The sequence below is a fragment of the Euwallacea fornicatus genome, chromosome 4, assembly GCF_040115645.1.
Source record: "Euwallacea fornicatus isolate EFF26 chromosome 4, ASM4011564v1, whole genome shotgun sequence".
In the NCBI taxonomy this organism is placed as follows: Eukaryota; Metazoa; Arthropoda; class Insecta; order Coleoptera; family Curculionidae; genus Euwallacea; species Euwallacea fornicatus.
In genome coordinates, this window is record NC_089544.1 from 5,385,916 (window position 1) to 5,411,921 (window position 26,006).

The 26,006-nt window shown below is 33.6% G+C and overlaps 1 protein-coding gene across 1 annotated transcript in view; it reads right to left on the reverse strand.

Annotated features, from left to right (window-relative positions):
* Positions 1 to 26,006, reverse strand: part of stg1 (stargazin-like protein) — a 273,000-nt gene that overhangs the window by 6,699 nt on the left and 240,295 nt on the right. The window lies entirely within an intron of this gene.

Genomic DNA, 26,006 nt, shown 5'->3' on the forward strand with positions numbered 1-26,006 from the left:
TGTCTCATTTGAAATAAGCAATTGATATTTGAAGTCATATAACTTTGAAGGCATGTTTCGGCAGCTTTTTGTCAAATTGTAATACATCAAAATGTAGTTTATTAGGTTCCTTTTGAGCTTAAAAACAACTATTCCAAAGTTCGCTGCAGTTAGCGAATTATACTGATTTTCGTGAGGTCCTGCAGCTATCATAATTTTCAAATTTTTCGGAATAACTTGGAAAATGTAACATTTAAAAGTAAGGCATCTTACATAAACTGGCCTTAAAATTTAGAAGCAAATCCGAAAATTACAAAAACATTAGAGGGTTATGTTTAAAACAGTCAAGTTGGTATATGCTTCTGGTATAACCGGAAGTGTCGCCATTTTTTAATTATTTTATAGGAATTTAAAATGACCGATTCTAACCTTAAAAAATTCCATTGAGTTACGACTGTGGAAAGCTCAACAATTTTTTAATGAACGTGTTGCGAAATTAACTGTTTGACAGATATTTGGAGTTCAATTACGTCTCTAATTAAGTGAGTTTCAGTTTATTGTCATAAGAAAAATTATCAAGGTCACATTACAATAGTATAGTTCGGTATCGTAAGTTGCTAAAGTCAATTAATGGAGAGAAATGAATTTTTTTGGCATCGCAAACAGTTGTTAAAATAGAAAAAAAGGTCTATTATTAATCGCAAAATTTTCGCAAAGGGACTATGTTGGCTAAATTTACCATATGTTGATTTTCTGTATAAATCTTTCCCTCTTTTGATAATCATAATATTAATCTATTCTCTCTCTCTCTCTCTCTTTCTCTCTTTCTCTCTTTCTCTCCCACCCTCCGTCTGTCTCTCTCGCTCTCTCGCTTTCTCTATAATATATAGACACTAAAGTTCATCATGCAGGCTTTCCTCATAGTTAAATCTGATTTAAATCCATGAGACTAATAAATAACTGAGACGCTATCTGGCAACAATTTTCAATCAAAGAGGAAGCGTACGACCCTCAATTGGAGCCACTTGCGATGAACACAAATCTCGGGAGCTTTATTTGACTTCGATATAATTAGTTAACGCACTAACTACCTAGTTAATCAATGACCCTCCTAATCTGCTTTGGAACTTAAATTAAGCGCTGTCGTTAAATCAGTTATTCGGAAATGGTTAATTTTATTTACGTGCCACTATAGTTATTACATAAGGGGCAATTAACTACCAAAATTTTACCTAATAAGTCAAGTAACGATTAGGGACGTTGAGGTGCCTTTTGGGTTCGCAAATCGACGATCAGTTTTCAATGAAAAAAGAGTCTGGAAACTATCGACCTTTTGATCTTTCTGTGCTTATAAACTCGTTTTATTTATTTAATTCTATATATGATCTACATATTAGTAATTGTAGCGTGTCCATTATTTATATTTGATAGTACTCCCAGAGGGTGGCTGGAGGAAAAGGGAAGCGAGATTGTTTTGTTGGTCTTGTTAAGCAAAGTAGATTTATTATAGTTGAGTTGTAGGGATTGTTGTTCCACTTCTTCTGAAGTTATAAGTGTCTCTCGGTTATCCAGAAATTGTATTTTTTGACATTATTTGCTTTTATTCCTCGCATTTTTCGTTTTGTCGTCTATTTCGTACATCCCCCGAGTTTTCGGTTAACGTAGTTCGCCTCTCTGAATTCGCAAATTCGCCAATACCTGTTTTCAAATTAACCAATTACAGTGAAAGTCGCAAATAACGATGTCGGGTGTAACGACAAGTCGCATGTAACGACGGAAATTGGAAAGTTTGGGTGAATTTGCATTTACTCCACTGGAAAAACGTCCGCAAAAAAGACATTTTTGGTGATTTTAAGTCATTCAAAGAGTGACCGACAATTTTTATAAAACAGTGCCTTTAGCGGTTTTACGAATACATTCTAGAAAATTTCTTTTTAATACACACATTTGAGACACATATATACGTATGCTGTTTTTCTGTCATTTGAATGTGAAGCTGCTAAAACACCGCATTTTTAAAAGTTTCGGTCTCTTTTTGCGGAATTTCTAATTGAACGCTGACAGTGTCGACTTTATATTTCAATTACTACAAATACACAAAAAATATATTTCTTGAGCCATTTATTGACACCAAACAACTAAAATTGCGACAAAAAGGTGTGTTGATTTGATCATAGAATCTAAAATTTTATTTATCGATATGTTTATATACATTTGGTGACGCTAAACGACTCCAAAAAATGAATTTTTTTATAGAAAAGTGAGTAGAGAGAATGTGAATTATCGGGAAAAAGACCCGAATTATTAATGAAGACTCTATAGGGTGTCTGTTCTGTTAAACATACGGCATAAATTCAAGAAATTATTCCGTCGACTATTCTAAAAATTTTTTAACCTTTGATAAATTTCGGAAAAACCCTTTTTTGCGAAAATACAAGGCGAGAAAAATTTTCAACAATAACAACATTTCATATTACATGTATATCTTCTTAATCTACAAGAACTATTAAAAATGACTACCTCGAATGAACTAATCATTGTGAGGTCCACCTCGACCAATCCATTTCTTGACAAATTCGCTTCGTCGGTAAAAACAATCAGCATCAGTATCTGGATATTTCTTTATCATGTTCAGGACATTCCTTTCCACTTTTAGCGTTCTTAATGTTTTTCTTGTCCCCCACTTTGTTTCAATGTGCCTATTTGACGAAGACCTTGATGAATAAAAAAATAAATAGATATAAATAAGTTGTTTATAATACTTCAGTGGAAAATGTGGAAGTTTTTAAAAATCAGATTGTTACTGGGAGTAACTCAATAAGAAGCGATCCTGTTGTTTCTGAAAGAATTCGAGAGTCAATGAGGGGAAGATTAGATTCTTTCATCCTAACTGGAAGTAATAATTTTCAATAGTTCTTGTAGGTTAAGAAGCTTTATAATCAATATTTAGTAATAAAATGTTGCTATTGTTGAAAATTTTTGTAGCCCTGTACCTTTGGAATTTTTAAAAATCATCAAAGAAAATTGTAGGTCAAAATATCCTTAAAATAGTCTTAGACTATTTTAAGGCAATTTGTTTGCGTTATTGTAATTTTATAGCGTTTTAAAAAATGACTTCAAGAAAAAGAAAGGTTTTCTCCGTTGAGGAGAAAATTATAATAATTTCCAGACTTGAAACTGGTGAAAGCTACAACACCATTATAAGAGAGTTACTCTTCAATTCAATTCGACTATTGTGAAAATATCGAGAATGCATTTAATTGAAAATTTGTTGCCAAAAAAAAAACTTAAAATACCCAATCATGGAAATATTGATCAGGCATTATTAAAATGGTTTAAAAAGGCTCGGAATATGAATGGTCATTATTTACAGCATTTACGTTTTATTATTTATCTGTGATAGTTTTCAATTTTTGTAACATTTTTTTTTTGTTTTTTGCATGTTCGTTTAATCACCAAAAAAATAGGTCTTGATGCAACGATGACCGAATATAGCGATCCTTTTTGCTCAGCTCCTTGCTGTCATCATATCTGGTTTTAACTGTATATCCTTGTTTTTCTTAATCCAAATAATGAAGTCTAATTCTCTTTAGTTTGAAATTCACCAGAACAATCATTGTTAGAACAATGAGTCCGTTTTCATGGAAGCGAGAGAAATTAAGAAGGGAATAACTAAACTCTAGCTGAAACTCGACAAACCGCAATTCAGTTTGAGCTGCTCCTGTTTTCCCTCTGGCTGCAATAACACTTGTAATTTCATTGAAACGTAAATTAGACACAGACACATCTTTTCAAGAATCCCATCCCAGTCCCATCTTTCGACCAAAATTCTCCAGACTTAATTCCGCTTCTCGAAGCAGGGGTAATTGTGCCAGACTTAATAAATCGCGAAGCACACTTGAGGTTTATTCGATTTTCATTTCTGGGAAGTAAAATTCTAGTTTATAAGACTAATTATTATCAGTCAAATACACAGTTTCGCCCAGGCTTTGCCACTTCAAAAGGGTTTAATTAAAGTTTCTAGCTACATTTAAATTGGAGTACCCATTCTATTCCACCTATGGAACCAGTCAACCGCGGCAACTTAATCTAGTTAAATCAAAGCAACGCTAATAAAACTCGAAAGCTCAATATGTTTAAATTTCCGTCGCTTACTTTTCCTCATTATTGACATTTGAAAGTAAAATTTAAAAAAGTCGCTGCTTTTGTTGCTTTCAGGGGATGGGCGGGGAAAGAGGTGCGTGCAGCGAACGACATATTAGGACTAGCCAAGTAACTCTGCTATAATGTTCGCGAAAGTTTATGAACATTCATAGAGTATTCCGAAGAATACTTTTTTGTTTATTAGTATCTCAGAAGCTGTGCCAAATGTGCAAGGATCCATGTAAAATCTCTGCTGAATAAAAGACCATTTTCCTCCCTATTTTAGTTGATCTTGCAACTCTAGCCAGCTAACCTAAAAGTAGCTAACCCGATCTCAGACCTAAGGCTTGTTAACCGGTGATAGAAGGGGTGGAAGTAACGTTGGTGTCGCAATGGGTTTCAGAGAAAGTTGAAAATTGGAAAGTTTCGGAAGTTACTTAGATGTATGACCTTAGAGTGATAAGATATGAGATCTTATTGCTTTTTAGATGGAAATACTTTGAAAAGGATTTCTCCGCCTGGGGGTACCCACTTGGACTACCCCTCTTCACTTAGTAGTTTCATATATGGCCAATATATTTGATAATCCTTCTAACTAGTTAAATGCACCAAGCAATATCTAGCGCATAGCATCGAAATCACTAGGAATTACTTTAAGCCGGCTTTCCAATATCTTGTTAAAACTGCAGGTAAGTAACCTCCAGTCAAGGAGAGGCCAGCAGTCAAAGTGACTTTTTAATAGCGGAAGTTATTCATACGGGGTGTTTCATCGAAAACGTTGCACCACAATTATTTTAAATAATCGAAGAAATATCGTAAAACGCCCAGACACGTCAATTCTGTGATCGAGAGGAGCACATGATGGTGCGGATTTCAAATTTATTCCAACAACCCTCTGTGTGGGGATGCAATCAGCTTTGGAATTTTAAATGGGATTATGGGTCGAGTGATCCCCATTTTAAAAGTAATATAATTCTTTTAAAAATAATAACTAATTTTCTTATTTTTGACCACCACTTCTGACAAAAATATAACAAAACAATAACGACAAAAATAACGTCCAAAATATGCCGAAAATGCGATGAAACATTAACAAAATGCATTTAACGAACTTGAATAAACAAAGTTTTTTCATTACATGTCAACTTTTACTTTGCTAAAATAATCTGCGGAAAAATTACTTAAGATGTCATTGACTTTTCGCTCAGCAGTTTAAAATTTATTTAGTACATGTTCCTTCCTTTGAGCTGCACCCAAAAACTTCAAGTGATTTGTGCTTTAAAATGTCTGAAAATGGTTAACTCTACGGCTGAAACAGTTGAACTAATTTTGCAAAATATCAGAAGTTTCAGGTGTCTCTGCGACGAGTTGCTTGGAGTACTTTGAAAGCTTAAAAGTATGACTTAAGATTAAATTGCTCCATAAACTCAACGAGGACGATCTCAATCGTCACCTTCAGTTCTGTGAAGTGTTGACTCATAGACTTGTGGCCAATCTCATTTTAGTTTAGTCAATTTGCTTTTCGGACGTATGGATCTTCTTTGTAAATGGATTAGTTAATCGCCGTAACTATCTATACTGGAGTGATTCCAATTGGAAGCTTTTCAGAGAGGAACGTACTCAATACCCTCAAAATCTAAATATTTGAGCTGGAACGCTCCGTCACCTAGTAATCAGACCACTGTTTCTTTTGAGGAATCTCAATGGGGAATTGTACTTTATTCTTCTGGAAACTCATATCTACCCGATGATTGTGGAGGCTATCGAAAATGATGAAAACATTTTAGAAAACGAAGTGTGATGTCAACAGGATGGAACGCCTCGGCATTTTAAAGCAACAGTATATTAATTTCTGGATGAAAATTTCTCTAATCACTGGATAGGTCGCCGCAGATCCATTGGGTGGATACTGAGTTCACCTGATTTAACACCCCTAGATTTTTTTTGTTTCCTCTTTAAAAACAGAATCGACATATCTTAGCTTTTTATGATATTTTTTCAATTATCCAAAATAATTGCGCTGGAAAGTTTTCGATGGAACACTCTCTATCCTATATTTGTTTTAAGCGTTGATTAAGCTTTAACTACATTTCAAAGAACACTTCATCTACCAGTTGTTAACTGGTTATTTGTTAACTAATAGCGGTCGTTCCATACCTGGCCATAGAAGATGCATCTATGATAATTTATCGTAGGGTGGTTGTCTTGGAACTGCTAAAGCTAGTTATAAAATGATTAACGTTTTTGTATATGTTGAAAGCGGTAGGAGATGCTTCCAATTTTAGTGTCTTAAGAAATTATGAGTACAGTCGTCAATAGACGTGAAGAAAGGAGAAGCTTTGTTGGCACGTAGCATACAAAATAGGGTCCATAATAAGTTTTCCATGGAATCATCACGACGATATAATATTTTTGAAAAGTTTATTTTCCTAAGCCTTAATCTTTCTAAGTTCATACAAAAATAATTATCAAGATTTAGTAATTATGTTTTGACCATTTGAGAAACTGAAGTGCGAAGATGTGGAAATTTGGAAATCTCATCTAGTAAACATCATTCAGGATTGAATTAAGCGACCGCCCATTAAAATAATTATATTAAGAGGTTCTAGTAAGTCTTTGGCACGATACGCCGAAGTGCCCCAGACAGCCTTTATGGACTGTTTCCTTGCCAAAACTTTAATGTATCGGGGAAATGACAACTTTAATGTAATAAGGGCTTTCAGGAAATTTCTCGTGGTTGTCGTGCGAAGTTTGTGGTTAAGGATTTCAAAAAGAAATTTAATTATTTCACCGTTTTCACGTAAAACTGCCCAAATGAACCTAGATGAAAGCAACAGTGGCAAGTTTGTTTTGGGGCCCTGGAGGGGTCTGATGGGACTGGGGGAGAAAAATTATTTCTCCAAGTCGGCAGACTTTTTGTCGACAATTTGATTATGACAAACTATAATTTAACTTGCATAAACTCACCTTCATCACTGTCGTGTTGCGAGCAAAGTTATTGCTCGCCCTGCAGTGAGTTATTTTCCCTCGGAAAGGGCCGGCAACGTGTATCTACAAGGACCATTTGTCAGCGTTATGGAACTTATTATTTTGGTTTACTGTGTAATCGGGGAGAAGTTGGATGAGTGTGAACTGCCTGCTTTTAGTAATAATTGTTCAGAGAATTATTTTTTGTTGTTCAGGAAAATTAAATTTTTCTTTTTAAAACAAGCAAATACTTAAAAGGTTATACTGAATCCGAAAAAGAACCAGAAATAACTCCTAAGACTTCTGGCAAAGTTATATTACATTTCTCATATTGAGCTCGCCATAATTACGGAATGAGTAATTGGCGATGGGACATGCGATAAATCCAAATAGGGGCATTACTTTGCATTATATTTGTTTTTTCGTAAAATGTCACCAATACATTAAGTATGCAATAATATAGTAATAGATTATTATGTGAAGGGACGAAAATGTAGTATTGGCTGCCTGTGAATAGTTTAATCTCACAGGGGATCCAATAGAGCTTTTTGTAAGTTTGACTTTCTTGCTTACAATGCGTTATAAGAAAATGTACCGCTTTTATCGTTTTTGACAACATTTCTATATTTTATCTCAATGCGATGCTAGGAGGTAAAGAAATTAGGGAGGAAAAATGTTGCAAGAAATAAATGACCCTTACAAAAATTAAGAAAATGTGTCCCCTCCCCTGATAGATTTTTACAGTTTCGAAAATTTCATAGTATAGATTTTACGGAATATTTTGTCCAAAATTTTTATAGAATATCTATTAAGAAGTGAAGGAGCTATTTTGGTATACCTTACTTTCGAAATAATACATCGTAATATTTCGTAGATAAACCTTTTTTACATTTGTCGGCAGTATAATTAGAATATACGATTCGTTATTTTACGAAAGTGAGAGGTTTAATATACATTTTTCAGTTCCAAATTTGAAAAACTACAAATACATTCTTTTTTATGAGTAATTGTACAGTACTAAGTATGTAAAGCGCAATTTTCGTCCAAGCTTTTAAATTAAAAACTTCATTTCTCAGGTACACTCAGGAGTGTTTCTAACATCTATAAACGGTTGCTTTACGTGAATGCATATATGCTGCCAATTTCCTTGTAATTGTGTATTTGCGGGCTTCGAAGTCCATTACAGTTTCTAGCTAGTTTTGCTATGGGAGTTAAGCGAGTCTAAATTGCCGTTAGTTCGTTTCAAACTGTCTGCAACTTTGCTGTGTGTCGTTGGATACAAGAGAAGGCTTTCAAAAAGGGCGATTTCCTTCGAAATAGGGCCCGATTTGCCACATATATTTGAGTCAAAGATGGACTTGACTTTTCGGACATTTTTCTGTATAGAATTATAATAATAATGCACCTATGAACTACAGCAATGTGACCATATTTTCACTTACATTGAAGTACATATGGCGAATTTCAGCATCCATACCAGTACGTGCGCAGCTAATGTAGCTACATGAACGGCGAAAGCTCGTCTGTCTTAACAGGTTAACAAACATCATAATTAAAAAGGGCCGTTGAAAAAGTCCACTATATTGCCGCATTGAGTGCGTCCTTGTGCGGATGCCCAAATTCGTATTACTTATGAGGAAATATGTTTTCTCCAAATTGTCAAGATTTCTTGTTTTAAAAACTACATTTCTATAAATAATAAAATTTAATTGAAAATAAATTAACGAAAAAACTAAGTAAGAGATCCGAAACTAAGTAAATAAATGCTTGAACTATCTACATTTTTTAAAAGTATCTTTCTTTTAAAAGACTCCGTTTGGAGTTATATTGAAAGGCTGTGAAATATGTTTCTAAAATACATTAATAGTGAAGGGGCGTGATATTTTTGCATAGATCATTTATTTTATTGTCAATTTAGGTATGTTTATTGCAATTTTATCGGATCTAGAAGTGGCAAAAATCGTACACACACGGCGATGGTGAAAGGCTTAAGAGCCTCGGAGCCATACAAATAGAAATGAACCCATGGGAAATGAAAGTACGTAACTTGATGTTCTTTCGATATCATTTTTGAGTCAGCGACAATGCAATATTCTGACAGTCGTAAAACAACATAATATATAACAATAATGTATAAATAAACATTTAAGGTTGGAGCAGCCTTAAGGATGAATTTTTTTGCAATTATAAAGGGTCCATACACTTAGTACTTATGGATCGTATAACAGAAACATATCATAATATTTAAAGGATCTTTCTCCCATTTTTAATATATGTAAATATATCTAGAGATATATTGTCTAATAGAATTTTAGATATAATGAGTACACAACCAACCATTATCGACATATTTAAATGGAAAAATCAAATAAGCGATTTAGTTTGTTTCTAAACAGAGTTACAATCTTCCTTAAAGAACCTGTAAAGTTCACCTTATGACCGAACTGCATTTACCGCATGTAAATTCGCTCGAAAATATAGGGTACTTCGGTAATATTTATGTATATGTGGTAATCAGGAGAGTTACTAGTTTCAACAAGAATGTTTTCAAAAATATGTTTATGCAACGGAGCTATGTTAAAATGGATTCTTCTTAGATTAAGTAGATATAAATTAATACATCATTCAAATACTAATATAATTAGGTATGAGTTCATTCGCCAAATGATCAAGATTTAGAGTATAAATAACATTAGAGCTATGTTTAAATACCATTTAAATAATATACATTTCTCAAAAAAAAGACTCAGTATGAAAATTTTCCCTTTTGTGACGTCGAAATTTGTCTTGATCAATATAAAAATAAAGAAACGTAACTGCAATTAAAGAGGAGTGAAGATCATAAGATATATAGGTAATTTCATGAAACAATCAAAAAGAAAAAATGTAAAGCTAGTCCTACCCAAATATTTCTTTATTCGAGATTATACTCTTTCGAATTCTCTGGCTGGTCTCTTATTTTTCTACTCCTAAACCTGCTTCAAATTTCAATTTGCTTCAAATAAATATATCGAAATTTATATAGGTGGTCTTATTAGAAACGTAGCAATTAATTGAACGTTCAACTCAATTAAACCCAATTACACAACTAAGCGACAAATTCTCGAAACTCCAGCTATAAATTTCGAGCATGCTTAATATACCAGGACAATGCTGCACCACAGCAGCAGCAGGGATTTTTTAATTTGCAACACAGGAAAAACCGACGTCCGGGTCTTTAGTAGTTGTTATAATAACAGCAATATTTAATCCCCAGTTCGGTATTACCGATTTCTTTTAACTCTTCATTATCAGTTTCACTATTTTTCCCCTTTCGCTGAAAGGTTTTTTAATTAAAATTTCGCTTTATAAAACTTCCGTGTTTACGACTTTATAGAGGGAATTTAATTGGGAAATTAACTATTTTCATGAAGGATTTTATGGATAAATTATTAATAAATTCGCTTGCTCCTCCCAGTCGTCCAACTTAATATCCCATAGTTTCCGTGCTCACTATTAATTGAACTCAATCCAATGGAACTTAAAATGGCTCAAGGACAAAACTTCAAAATTTATTAAAATCTTGAGAACTAGGCAAATGATTGAATGTTAAAAGTAAAGAGAATTTAAGGATCAGTTTAATGTCGTTAGGAAAACGATATTCTGCCTTTGTTTTTGAGTTACTTTTTAAAAAGCGAAAACCTGTAACAATATGAGGACTATACAGAGTGGTCCGAATTCCGTGGATTTTATGTTTTTTTAAACGCTAGAGGAAAAACTAAAAGACTAATATACGTTTTCTCAGCGCAGTTTTAAAGGGAAAAATGATTGATGCAAACCACACTTCTCTATCGTTTTTAGTTCCCTCGCTGTGAGGGAATTTTCAAATTTTGTGATTCATGGAAGATGTGATAAAATTAGTTATTCTTTCATATGGTAGATAAAATCCACTTTTTCAAAATATAAAACCAAAGATTTTTTTTTGTTTTCGAGAAATCTTGCATTTTTCGATATAGGACACCCTATAACTTTTATTAACTTCCAGAATTTAAATTCAAAAAATGAGCCCCATTCTGATGGTTCTAAACTTAAAGAAAATATATATATATTAACTACTATAGATTGGCAGAAACAATAATGACGTTCAAAACCTGAATAAAATTCTTAAGGAACTTCTTAAATACTATATCACTAAAACGAAATATAGCAAGAAAATTGTGTCGGTTTGAATGAACATGGCGAGTTCAGAATTTATTGGTGTATGCTGCATGTCAGAAGCCTCATTTGTGGTAGTTTTGCTTGAATTCCGGTCACTTTAGATACCCAGTCAATCTGTTTATATGAATTATTGCAAGAAGTAACTGTCCATTAGACAGGACATGGGCAGTTCAGAATTTATCAATGTATGGTATGCATAGTGCCAGAAGCCTCATTTGTGACAGGTTTGGTTAAATTGCGCTCTCTAGATATACCCAATCAATCGGTTTATGTGAAATACTGCAAGAGGGAAGTGTCCCTTGGAATGGATGTGGGAATTTCAGAATCGCTCTTAGAATTTCTTAGTGTAAAATTTGATAGATACATATAATCTAGTTTGTAATTCAGCGAAGACTATAAAATTGTAACTACTAAATGTTAAATTCCAGACTGCGGGTTTCTAAGGAGTTTCCTCCTTGGTTCATTTATTACGAGCTACATTTAATTGCTGCTTCAGTACGTATGAGAAGCTGTGTAAATGACAAAGTGCAATTGTTGCACACTTAAGCCTTATTTTCATTAACTTTCACTGGGCGCAAATGGCTCTTACACAAGACTTATTTACAGAAAGCAGCAGTAATAGACATGTTTCCAATTAACAGTATAATACACTTCTAAAAAAAATCTACACTCAAACAAATAAAATGAAAACAATGAAGCAATGGAGGCAGAGCCGTATCGTTGGAAAAAACCTTTTAAAACTTAGCGGCATAAAGTTTTAATCGGATTTGCCCCATTTTTCCTGAAAATTTTATATGGGAGGGCGTTTCGGATACTCTGGCATTGTTTTTATCGCCCACATCCCGGCCAGATACGTCCGGCCAGACCAGAGTGCTTTTACGGTCTCTTTATGGAACTTTTATATGCAGAATTTTTTTAAACGTTCTACACACATTGGGAAATGTATCAATGTTTAACCGGAATTAATAATTTTATCTAAATTTATTTTAATTGAGCACATCTCTGAGTCAAAGGAATAAACCCGAAAGGGACTAATTAATTTTGTTGAGATTTGAATAAACTTTTTAAAATGTTCATAAATATTATACAAAAGGCGAACTTCGTGCCGAAAAGTTTCGACAAGGTGAAAATTAAGAAGTTTGAAGGTAGAATTAAAACTTGTAAACTCCCAATGAAGCAACGATTTATGTTTCATTGTAGGGAAATTTATTTTTTCAATCTAATCGCAGCCCTAACCTGAGTAATTTTTGGATTTTAATTCCAACACAGAAAACGTCATTGCGAACAAACCACCAGGATTAATGAAGTTCTCGGTCGAAATTTTCTTCAATAAACTGCAATTTGCATTAAATTCCTTCCCGAATCCGGGGTAATAAAAAGCAGAGCGGCAAAACGCCACGGTCCAAGCTATTAATATTACAAGATATAATTTGTATCCTAAATGACCCTAACTTCCCTTTGAAATAATAATTAATGACGCTCGGGCCCAAGAAACGCGAAGGAGTGACATTTCTGGGGTATAATGTAAGACCATCCAACAGCTCGTTTAGCTTCGTTAGTCATGTACAGTCAGGAAGTTTAGGAAATGCAATTTATTTCCGGATAAATAATGCCGAAGAAAGGACTCTGTATAAGGATTTCTTACGGACAGAAAAACTTGGACTCTTGAAGACTGATGATGCATTTCTTTTATGCAAGCAATACATAAAAACCTTGTTTTCATTGGGAAAAGACCCGCATACTTTTTAATCCGACATATCGATGCAATATGCTCACAAAAACATTTTTCTACTATTTTCGTAAATGAAAAAGGTTCTTACACTACTTTTCTTCAAAAAAAAAGTTTTACGCTGCATTCAATTTCTAATTCGTTTCCATGAAATTTGCTTTCACAAACTTTTTAATAAATAATTGGTTTGCGTTACGCAACTCCCAACTATGCAAATACCTGTACGATTTTAGTTGCATATACAGTGAGATAATTTAAATTTCATATCTAGTCAGCTGTTGGATTTTACACAAGAGAAATAGCACATAAAAAGTAGGTCGTAGTTTGATCAAATACCGAAAATTGAGGTTAGATTATTACTTTAGGTTGCTTAGGTAACTAAATAAACACAAATGATTATCGACATACGTTCCTTTTTTCAACAAACTTCACAGTTGACTAGATATGAAATTTAAATTGTCTCTCGGTATTATATAATATAGAGTATAATATAAAGTGTAATATATAATATAATATATAGTATAACATGCTAGTAAAGTAATGCATTTAAACTTATTTTTTTTATCTCGGCGAGATTTTGAAATAACTATTGTCACATAAGATGGGGGCACCCTCTATATCTTCAAATTGTTTCCGTACAGGAAGTGCAAAAACTATTGATATTTTTGGGCCGTTATGATTTTGAAACAAATAATCTTTTAGCCTCGAATGAGCTGAATTGTTTAAAAATGTTTTTTTTTTTTAATTTAAAACTCACTTTTATAACATCTAACGAGGTTTGCAGAATCCGTTACAAATCATAAAAGTTCAGCAAGAGTGACCGAAAGAGAAATGTCGCTAAACAGAATGATTTTGGTCACACAGGTCTATACCCCTTTATGTACGTATATTCAAACTCGCAGCGTATAGGGAGGCTTCAAACTACATACCATTTTTACCCGTTTCTTGTGTCTTTAACATTGTACTCAGAGATTAAACTTACCTGTCTCAAATTGAAAAGTTAAAGAAAAATTGCCAACAATTCTGAACTATTGACTTAAATATTTTTGATATACAATGGCGGTCATAAAATAGCACACTTCAAGAATTCACTTATTTTTATTAAAAATTAAATAAAGTGGTTAAATAGAGGTTTACCGACAATATACTTGAAAGCAACAACAAAAAATGTTTAGCCAAAAAAAATATATTTTCTAATATGTGTTGACTTTATAGTTCTATTTTACCGCGCGATCAAAGGGCACATACAAGGCACACGTTCTTTTTGTGCTCATTTATTTCATTACTTTGCGTCCATTTCTTTTCGCTAAACGAAAATTAATTAGTGAGTAGCTCTACCTCTCATTTGTAATATTTAGTTATATTCTTAAGTGGCAAGAAAAAACACTGCATTCCAGAGAAACGTTCGTTATGAAAAAATTAAGGAATTACTATAACTGAAATTAGTAAGAGTCTAGGATTTTCACAGATAATCATCTACAATGCAAAAAGTCTATAGATACAGGCACAAGATTGATAAGATTAGATTACCTTGAAAAAGAAAAACTGCAGAAAGAACGGATACAATAATTCAACGTATAAATAAAATAAATTTTTTTTTGGAATGTTTAAAAAATTAATGAGCTAATTTTGAAGAGCACTATAAATTTTGTGGGTCAGAATTATAAGACATAGATCAAATAAAGTAAACCTTTTAAAATTCATTTAGCTTTCTTCTAAGTGTACTATTTAAATGCTCTTAGATGTAAGAGAAAATACAAAGTGTTTCATTTAAAGTGACATAAGTAATTATCACTGAAAACAAATTTAACATTAAAGAAGATTAAAATAAACATTGCTTGTTATGAAAGTGAACGTTCAACACATATAAGAAAAATTTTATTCAAGGTTATTTAAAGGACATTTCAGCGTCAACTTTGTTTGTTTAAATGTAACACCCATTTCTTTCTGGCAAATTTGGAAAGAGCTTAAAAAACTTAATTTTTATTGCTGAAAAAGTTTTTTTCTAATATGTCGTATATTTCATATATCAACAATATTTGAAGTTGCACCTTTAAAACAACACATGACTTAAATTACGAAAAAATATTTATTAAGGGAAAATAAAAATGTTTATATAAGCTAACACCATTTGAATTTTGTTTTATTTGGGAAAGTTCTCCATTTTTCACTTTTAAATTAACAACATTAGTTAAAAAATAAGTAATAACCTTCATTTTAAAAGTTTCTCTGAAATTTATAAATTCGATACCTACCCAAAAAATTACAAGTACATTTTAGTGAAAATATGACTTTTTTGCTTGATGGATAATTTAAACAAATATTATTATAAATAGGGGCTAATTCTTAGAATTTGCGAATTTTTGTTTTCCATTAATAAATATTTTTTTAGTAATTTAAGTCATGTCTTATTTTAAATGTGTAACTTAAATTTTTGTGATATTTGGAAAACGATAAATTTTAGAAAAAACATTTCCAGCACAAAATACTTAATTCTTTAAGCTCTTTGCCAATTTACAAAAAAAATGGGTGTTCCATTAAAAAAAAGCTGGCTTTAAAACGTCCTTTAAATTACATAGAGGAAAAATTTGCTTATGTGCGTTAGACATCCCCTTTCACAACAAGCAATGTTTACTGAAATTTTTAAAATTTTAAATTGGGTTTCAGAGATAATTGTTTGTATAACTTTAAATGAAACAACTTATATATTTTTTGAATAATTTACATTTATTTTTTAGAAAGTTTTCGTATTATAATATAGTATATTCTCAAAAAAATATAAGAGATATTGTTTTATATTGTTTATCTACCTTTACCTTATTTCACCTTTTTATGTAATATGTTATTTATATGATCACCACTGTACATACATATCACTCGACTAGTAAAAGGAAAACTTTCCATTAATACAGTGGCAACTGCATATTATCGTACACGAGCGAAATTTGCAAACCGAGTCGGCATGACGAGATTCTAGAGATATTTCCGAAATATTAGCTCTTAAGAGTTACAAAAAAATATGTCATCAAGCTAATTTCATAACCAGTTTGTTCATGTAATTCTTTAATTAACACTTCAAAAATGTATTAAAAATTAAGGGAAGTTCAAAAACGTAATGGTAAAGAGCAAACAATAATTTTGATGCAACTATGTAGTCTATCGGTTCCTCAACAAGGAACAAAGGGAATCACCACTATAGAATTTTATTAAATTGATGTTGAATTTCGAAAAACAGACATTTTTAAAGAGCACGAAAGATAATTAGGGCACTATTGAATCAGGGTCCTATTGAAAACTTTTCAATTTGCTCGAAGTTTTATTAACTCTGTGCAATTAAAACCAAACAAATTATATTTCAAGGATTTTAGCTCTTTGGAAAAAGGAGGTACTTAATTCCGAAATAACTAGAAGATTTTACCCCTGAGAAGTAGTCATTAAATAATGAAAATCGTACAATTACTATTTAATTATAAAAGAAAACCTTTTATATTTTCTTTGCGCTATTACCCAATTCAGGAAAATGAATTTTAAGTTAAAAGCAATAAATAAAAGTTCCAGTGAGGATATAATGTAAAAGGTGTTCTCATGTTTATCTGGTTTTATTCCGAGTTTATGTAGCTAATTTAACTGTTCGCTTCCTTTCGTAATTGAACAATAACAACAATTAATGGCCACACATTAAATTATAAAAGGGGTATATTTGAAAACTTTGTAAATTGGATAAGTGAGGCTGTGATATCTCTTTCCATTTTTTAGACACACGTGTACTTTAATACTTATTTTTTTGATTCTGAAACAGTCTCCACAAGAAAAGTCCTAAAAAAACTGTGAGCTAACGCACTTAAAAAATTATTAGTTTGAATTTACTGCGACACAGATGTGTTTTGTCATATATTTTATAATTTTATTTCGAGCATAACTTGAAGGAATTAATAGTAATAAATTAGTTTCTTTATGAAAAATGCATAAAACGGCTATTTTAAACTAATGCTGTTATACAGAATTCTGTAAGGGTGCCTTAGACTTCTGTAGTTTCTATACCAATAAAAGGAACAACTTTTCTTCTGCAGGATTACATAGTATAAAAAGGTGTATTTCCAGAAATTATTTTCTAAAGTATAGGGTGATCCTAAAAAATGTGATGATATATAACTCTTTATTTTGAATGAAACCCCTCTCTCAATTTTTGGTTATTTCCAGATTTCTCGTTGAATTTTAAGGTCAGTTTATCTAAGATGTCTTATCTTTAAAATTTATCGTTTCCAGGTTATTTGGAAAATTTTGGAAAAATTGACAGCTGCACGGTGCCATGGATATCGGTATTGTGCTGCGCTGTGAGTTTAAGTATGGATAAGTCTAACGCACTGGTCTGACCCTATATGTGTGTTCCTATGCTAAAGCCAATGCGAAATCTGAATCCAACATGGGTGAATTTATAAATTCAGCTTTACATTGTATTACAAAGCAGCTAACTCGTCTCACTGAAAAAATATTACCTACTAAATCATATCTTTTCAAAAGTGCATAGGTTAAGCCAAGTAGAAGAATAGGAACCCGAACTCAACAAAATTCATTGCTTCCACGTTTTGCAAAATATTAATTCATGGCACGGTCCTATATTCCCGATCTAATGAAATAATTAGTTAATGTCAGTTGAAATACTGAAAGTTACACTGCCATTGCGAGACCGTAACAGAATTAAATACTTGAAGCTTTCAGATTAAAAGAAAATCTCAAATTAAGAAAGGGAGACGGAGTAATAGTCGAATCTCTCGAAATATCTTATACCTTTTCGTCATCTTGCTAAGCCAGGCAAAATTCCTTAGTCGACCCACTCCTAAGTAATTTCATCCTCCAACCGAAAATTACTCGTTCTAACTACAAGGAAACATCTCGCACAATGCTCAAGGAAGATTTACAGGTAACTGCTATTTTACGTCCCTAAAAGACACCCCGTATTTCACCGGTGAATAGTCCTAATTTACCTAACAAAAGCTCTTCAGGTGTTTAGTGCGAAACGATTCTTAAGGTACACAAGGTAACGTTTGAGGATCCACCGTGGCAAACTGGATGGATGCTGCTTACAAGAAAGGGCCCGGCATTGTATGTGGAATTTTTGGTTCAAGGGCGGATAGAGTTTATTCTTTATGAGTTGCTTTTTGGTAAAATGATTCTTCTGAAATACCAGTCTCAGAGGAAGGGGGAGGGGGGGCTGAATTGGACAACGCCCTTTTCTAGTTAGTGGTTTTTTCCTGGGGGATTATTAAAAAATTTCACCCAAGGCGCCAGACTGCCGAGACAGGTCCTGATAATATTTATGATCATATTCTACTTGATAGTAGATACGCTGAAAAAAAAGTATATTGAAATAAATTTTGGATTTTGAAAAGGTTCGAGGGTTTCGCTTTTTCTTTTTTTCTATTTCTATGGGCACATCTGTTGGTCTAAAACTCATAGCGTTACACGAAACACTTATGTAATTTATTTTAAGAGGATCAACAGATTAGAAACTTGAAGGGAAGAATTATCTCCTTCAGTTTGAAAATGTTTTATAACAACGGGTTGGCAGTGAGTGTGTTAAAGTAGCAGTGCTGCTTGGTGGGGTCAAAATTTGCTTGAAAATGGGTAAAAATGGAGATAGAGGGATAAGAAAAGTAGTCTAAATATCTTTGCTTTTTCGTTGGAAAAAGCTCCCTACGCTAATTTCCTATCCAAGAAACCTATAAGTTTGAAATCAAAGTTCCCTTTTTTTTTGTGCGCATGATGTGGAATGATTTCATAAACATGTGAAGAAAATATTGATACATCCTGAAAAGATTATTGTTGGAAAACTGATTTTTTTGTATTTCAAATAAATTTTTTAAGTTTTCCAGTTTTTTTTTTCTTTTAATGGCGATAAGTTTTCAATTCAAACACCACCTCACATGGAACGAACTGTATACTGAGTATGCCCACAGGCAACATCCCACTAAGTAAATCGGTGTAAATAATTGCGCATCTCGAATAATATGTGCGTCAATGTTCAGAAGGGGTCCAGGTGGCCCAAGAACAAAGCTCCAAAGCTCGGGTATTGTGCCCTTTTCAATGGGCTCCAGGCCTTTTCAATCTCGTTTCCTGTGTGTGCCTTTCTTGGAACCGATTTAATCCTTGCATGTTTGGTTAGGAGGGTATTCTTGACGAAAGCTGATTGAATACACATCGTCCTAGATTGACATTGAAATCAGTTTCTAATTTCAATAATGCTTGGGTTTTGTATGGTTGGTGAGGAATGGAATATGCGGCAGGATTCGTTTCTCACATAAAAAGTAATCGGACTGATTCATAGCCCTAAAACACAACTAATTGGTATAGTGAACCTCGGTGGCGTATAATGTTGCAATTAAATACGCATTAAAAGTGCATTTGTAGCGTTTTATCGCAGATGTTGCGGCCGTTGTCAGCTCGAATGGCAATTTGGGATTCGTATATGGTTTGTCCTTTCGTCAACTGGCTGGTTCATAATAATACACTGGACGTTCGTATATGCCCTCGAGCTGCAGAAATTAAGTAACGGGAATTTTTGCCTTATAATGTAATATAATATGCGCCGGAACTCTGTAACATTTCCTAAAACGGCCGTTCAACTGAAACATCAGATTGCTCGAAGTTGTCGTGAATTTGATTGATAACTGTAAGCAAATAATACGGGCCCAAAAGGAATCGATTTCATCCCTATAAAATTCGCCTTTCAAGGCCTAAAGCGGAAAAAAACTTATTCCACGCACACATCCAGATTTTTTAATGTATTTCCTTTTGAGAACTTCCACTCCAATGTAAGCATACATGAAAAATGGGGCTTTTATTACTGGGTCATTAAATATTTATGTAAGTATACGTCTTGAGGTTTTGGGGCGTAGGACTGAATTTGTAAAATCCTGGAGGGGGTTCGAAACTTTAAAATTATTTCATGACATTAGGTTTCCTTTTATTGTTCAGTGAGGCAACAAATGCTCTACTTTTTGTCGTTATCATTCCCGTATTAAACTGAGCAGCAAACAAGACAAAAATTGGTCGCAAAGGTACAAAGTGTGCACAAATTTACGAGGATCGTTCCAGAAGTACCCGACGTAACACTTAAAGAAAAATAGTTGGAATATATGACTTTATTTCTCAACATGGTCTCCTTAAAGGTTGACACACTTTTTCTAGAGATGCTCTATGATTTCTATACCCTATTAGTGTTAAGAAAAATAGACATCAACTTCGGACTGCACCTCTGCATTATTGGCATATCTCTCTTCACCGAACCATTTTTTCAAATTTGGAAATACAAAATAATTTGAGGGATCTAAATCTGGCGAATACGGTGGGCGAGGAAAAAGTTCGAAATCAAGTTGCTGCAAACGCAGCAATAAATTTATATAATATTTTTTCGTTTATTGTTTTCCCTTTAGAGAGATAGTCAATAAAAATTATCCCCATGAATCCCGAAAAACTGGTGTCATCACCTTTCCTGCAGGTGGAACGATTTTTGTCTTTGGAGCTATTAGTTCATCGTCTGCCCGCTTTTTCCTCTCACGTGTGAATTGATCGACCCATGTTTCATCCATGGTTATGAATAGACGCAAAACTCGGCTTTATTACTGCGAAACTTTGTCAAACACTTCCTTCAAATGTGTTCATGGCGCAGTTTTTGTTCAATTGTGAGTAATCGCCGCATCCATCTTGCGCACACCTTCCTCATATCCAATTGTTCGGTCAAAATGCGACATACTGCATTGTTAAAATACCTTTCATGTCTACTAAATCATTCAATTTTAGTTAACGGTTGTCCGGTTCGGTCAACGGTATGGTTTTGTGGATTTTGATCACAATTTCTGGAGTGGTCAGATTTGGAGTGTCATTAGGCCGACGACTGCGAAGTTCGTCTCGGCAGCTCGTACGATCGCATTTAAGCTTTGCCATCCAATATTTTACAGTTGTTAATGAAGAACCAGATTCCCCCAGAGTAGAATCTAATTTCGCTTCGGTGTTGGATGGGCTAACACCTTTCAAATGAAAGTATTAAATCACGTGTCGATGACCGATTTTTCCCATGTTCACACAATCTCGAAAACCGTTCATCAAAACGGCTCCCAAAGAAACACAAATCAAGGTACTACCCTCAAATTTTAGACATAAATTTTTAAGGTTAGTTCTTAGTACTACAAGAAACTTTTTAACAAAAAAATCTCCATCGGGTGCTTCTGGAATCATCCTGATACGATACCTGCTTCGGCCTCAACGTCGCCTCTCTTGTCTCTCGCTCTGGGATAACAAGGAATTTTATAAAAGGTCTGGGTGTGGTTCTTTTCACATAGAGTTGTGGACTTATCCACTACCGTTCTATTCTCAATCTATTTTTCCTACCTTTTTTTCAAATTGGACTTGTTAGATTATCGACCGACTTCGAGAGAATTCTTTGGCGAACTTGAAGAGATGATGTAACACTAAAGGTTCTCTTTTTTATTCCTACGTATTTGTGCCGTTATTTAATAAAAATAACAAGTATACTAGGTAATAACCATAAACGATGAACTGAATTATAATAACTGAATAAAAATAAATAAATTGGAAATAATGGTTTATATTATATTGCTGAATATCTGCTGTCCGAAATTCGATCTGACAAACGTTTAAATAATTATTGTTTTTTATTATATCTATCCATCATTAACCATCGTGTTCAACGACAATTTATTGAGAAGAAACTTTGAAACGCTGCCATTAGTCTTAAGAATCCTACGCCCACCAAGTTTCTTCTTTTCATAAAATTTACAAAAATAAATGGATTCCTTACAACAAACAGAATTAACCTTATTTGACAGGTAATCAGGCAATGTTTCGTCTCTTTTTAGATATTAAAAGCAAGTTGGGATGATAAATTGAAAGAGTTCCGGGACTCATTAATTAAAGCTGTCTGACGGATTAGCTGAAATATTTCTCCCTGTTTTTCTTCACTTTTGCGAACTCTTTTATGGACGGTTTTCAAGTCGGAAGTATTAACAAAAACTTCGGTTTTCAGTAAATAAAATGTTTACTACGGCTTTTGCTGAGCTGTCGATATACCGCAGTATAGTTTTAGTCGGTAATATAAATGTTAATCCTTAAAAGTAGGCCAAGAAAAGCCTTAAGCCTTCGCTTTATCCCGATTTTTCAGAATCCTCTGCTTGGTCCTTTAAAGTGCAAAGGAGCGCTGAGATAAAAATAGAAATAATTCTCAAGATAAACTCAACAAATAGAAAATAACTTAATAAATTTATTTGGCGTTTTGCCAACTCGGACGAAAACTGAATAATTCCATTCCGAGGAATATAATGCAAGGTTCCGCCTTCCATTAACTCAAAACATATTATCTAGCTCTATATTTTTCTTGGCCATGCTTGTTTTCCAAGTCAAAGGAAACCGAGAAAGATTGCTTTGCTTTTTGAACTTCACCGGATCACAAAGGAAGTTTTATTTCCTTCTCTAATAAAACATTCTTGTCTGGTTACCGGATGGGAATTGTGCGTTTGTAATCCAAATATCTTGTCTTTGAAGAATTGCGAAGAAATTGTAAGAAAAATCACATTTTTGCCATTAATTTTTTGCAAGAGCAATAATAAAGTGTTCCAACAATAATCGCAGGACGAAAATATCTGTTGCTAGAAGACAACTTTTGCCAGGGCCCTAAATAGGTGGAAAATTCCCTTCTAATAATAATTCAATAATTCCCAATAATCCTAGCCAGTCTCGTATAAAATATCCATAAATTTTCCTCAAAAGAGGCCTCGACGTTGAGTAATTTTCCCACACATGTTCGAGTGCCCTCCAAATTGCTGAATCTGATTTTAAGTCGTATTTACCCGATAGAAAGCGACCTCTAAATAAAAGGGTAAAGATGGGGGTTTTGCTCTTGAACACGCACGATTTCGACCCCTTTAATAACAGCACATTATAGGGCAAATTTACGGCTTAATTTCAAGCCCCCAAAAATACAGTTAGCTGGCGCATGAAAAATTACAGTGTTCATGTAAGAAGCCTCTTTCGCATGAAGATTGAACCAGCGGTCTTCTGAATGGCCATAAAACGGTACTGCCATAAAACGTTCACAAAAAATTAAATATTACCAGTCTTGTGTCTTCCTATGTGTTTAATATGTGGGGAAGAAAGAACGTGGAGAAGAAGGATCGAGTTAACAAAGTGAAAGGAACTACTACTGCAAATAGCTGTTAATAGCGGTAAAGTAATAGGATTGGTCTATCAGTTTTTTATTGGATGTTATAAGATAGCTGTTCGGGGTCGTTAAATCATTATTTGACAGTAGTTGGAAGATTGAAGCATGGAAATTTTTAATATGATTCGACTAGACATGTCTGAGTCTTAACACTTCGACTTACGGTTAGCATAGGTGCGTATCACGTGTATTATTGCAATCCTCGCATTAGCAATGGTCGAATTTGGATTATATATTAAGTTACATCTAACTTAACATTTTCCAAAATTGGAAATTAATTTCAGCGTATTGTAATAATCGTGAATCTCAAAGTCAGAATAGCAGTAGAGCACACTGCACAACTAACTCAGTTAACAACTAAATAGACGGAGTGTGTTTCGAACTGAAGTTAGAACTTAACCACCAGTTAATGTAAACAGAGCTATCTGAAGCACCGTTGCAATTAATAGATATTTTGATTGACGGCTAATTTTGACTGTAAGTTACTTTGTACTTTTAAATGTAATTTTATCGAGGCATCCGGAACAAACTTGAAAGATAGCAGATAAAAATAGCTACAAAAGTAAATCTACGCTTATTTTTAAATCAATAAGAGAAGAAGCATTAGAAGCAATTAGTACCGAGAAAATTTCAAAGCAACGGAAAAAGCACACGCACGGAATGGAGCTTTCTGGCCGTTCAATTTTCGTGGCTCAAAAAAAAAAAAATACAATCGATCTTCATTTTGGGTGGTGTGAGTTCGATATTGCGAGACGCAATAAATTTTAGAAAGTCTCCACATAAAAAAAAATGACATATATCGGACAATTTAGGTTTTTTAAGGTGTTTTCATTTTAAATGGGAATACGGACACCGAGTAAATTCACTATTTTTTTACCATTTTTAGAATGCAACAGCACGTGATAAAGCAATAACTGCAAGTCGGTGTGTTAGCAAGAAAACAATATCTCCGTTATGAGGATTTCTTTGGCTAGAAGTTCAATAAAGTGTTGGATTGAAAATCCAAATCGCAAAAGATAAAAAGCAAGTGAAACATAAGAGTGCGGAAAATGTTCACATATCAAACACTCGGGAATCAGACAAACGTCGGTAAACAAGAAAACTAATTTCCCTGTCGACATGGAATCTCATGCAGGTGGAAATCGGAAATCAAAGCTGAATAACTCACAAGAAATTTAATTGATTATATCCTGTGGTATTGCGGTTTCGTACAAAGGGATATTTCATCTAAAATTAACGGGGCCCACAGGACAACTAAATTTCTCCTTTTAATCTAGAAACCAGAAACAGGCCCAAAAGCGAAGTTATTGAATTTGTATATCTGGATATTGCAGTGGGCTAGATAATGTTAAATACTCTCAAAATACTTCATCAAAGCGGTTTCTTTGTAGTGGCTATAATAATATTATACCTACATGTGAACTTCCAAATGAATAAAAGTGAAGCCCATATAGACGACAAAGCCTTTCATGCAATTTCTATGATCTCTTTCTCAGTCAAACGGCCGTGTTTACTTCATTATTTAAAGCTCTCTTTGTCGAGTCTGCTGTGTTTAGCACCTGTTGCGCTTCGCCTGCTTAATTTACTGCTCTTATACCACATATAATGAACCATTTTGTGGCGCCTTCTTTTATGTTTATATTTCATTGCTTTCTATCAATTTTATAATTTTCCTCCTAATGACAAGCGTGTTGAAATGGACGGAACGCACCAGGGTACGATCAAACGGAACCAAATCCGGCCGACGCGGTGGCCGTGCTGCTTGGAAGGTACTTAGCGTTATTGATGTACGTGAAAGGACACTCTTTAGAAGGTCATTTACTTTCTAGCGACCGTACTAATTGAAAACATATTTTGTTAGATTAAGTACGCTGTGTACATTGGCCCTGTAACTAATATCTCGGGCTAATTTTACTTAAGACGTTACTGTAGTATATTTGTTTTGTAATTGCTACGTTTCACATAATTCTAATAACTACTTGTTGTATTATTTTTAGAAATAATTTATTTTATTAAATTTTCATAAACAAAAGATTAATTTCTGGTGTAACTCGATCCTACCATATCCGATTTTATGCAGCTTCATCCTGTAGAAAGTGATGATGATGCATTCGGTTGTACAAATAATTCTTCTTGACGTATAGTGTAAGAATAAAGTGAAATGGCTTGGTTAAGAAATAAGCCGAAATAATGCCCATCAACATTGGGTTAAAAAATGTGGATCTCTGGGCTAAGAAGCAATACAATCAAATTTTTGCGGAAAGAGAAATAATCGTCAAGAAAAATTGATATGGAGGAATAATTTAAATTGAATATTTAACATTTAAGGTTGGAAACTTACTCAATGAGAAAGAGGTGAAAATTTTGTGCATGTAAGATTTAGTTTTTCCTGCTTATTATAGTACGGAACAAGGGATATCTTGATGTAAAACCGTAACAAACTTATTCTCTGCTAATTCTTTTGGTTATAACGAGGCCATCAATCATTGATAATCAGTTTCAATGACGTATACAGAGGCGAATCAGGCAGTATTCACTCATAGTAACAACAAAACAGTTACTGCTGTGTACCAAAGTGTCAATCAAATTAAATTTCTTACCGGAGGTTGCGGGCCCCCTAACCTTTACCTTCATGTATGTTAAAATACTCATAAACACTTAGTAATCACGAAATATAAATACATATGCTTTCTGTCTCGATATTGTTCTGTGACCTAACTAGCTAGCTTTCCCTCAAAATGGTTAGTGAAGCATCCC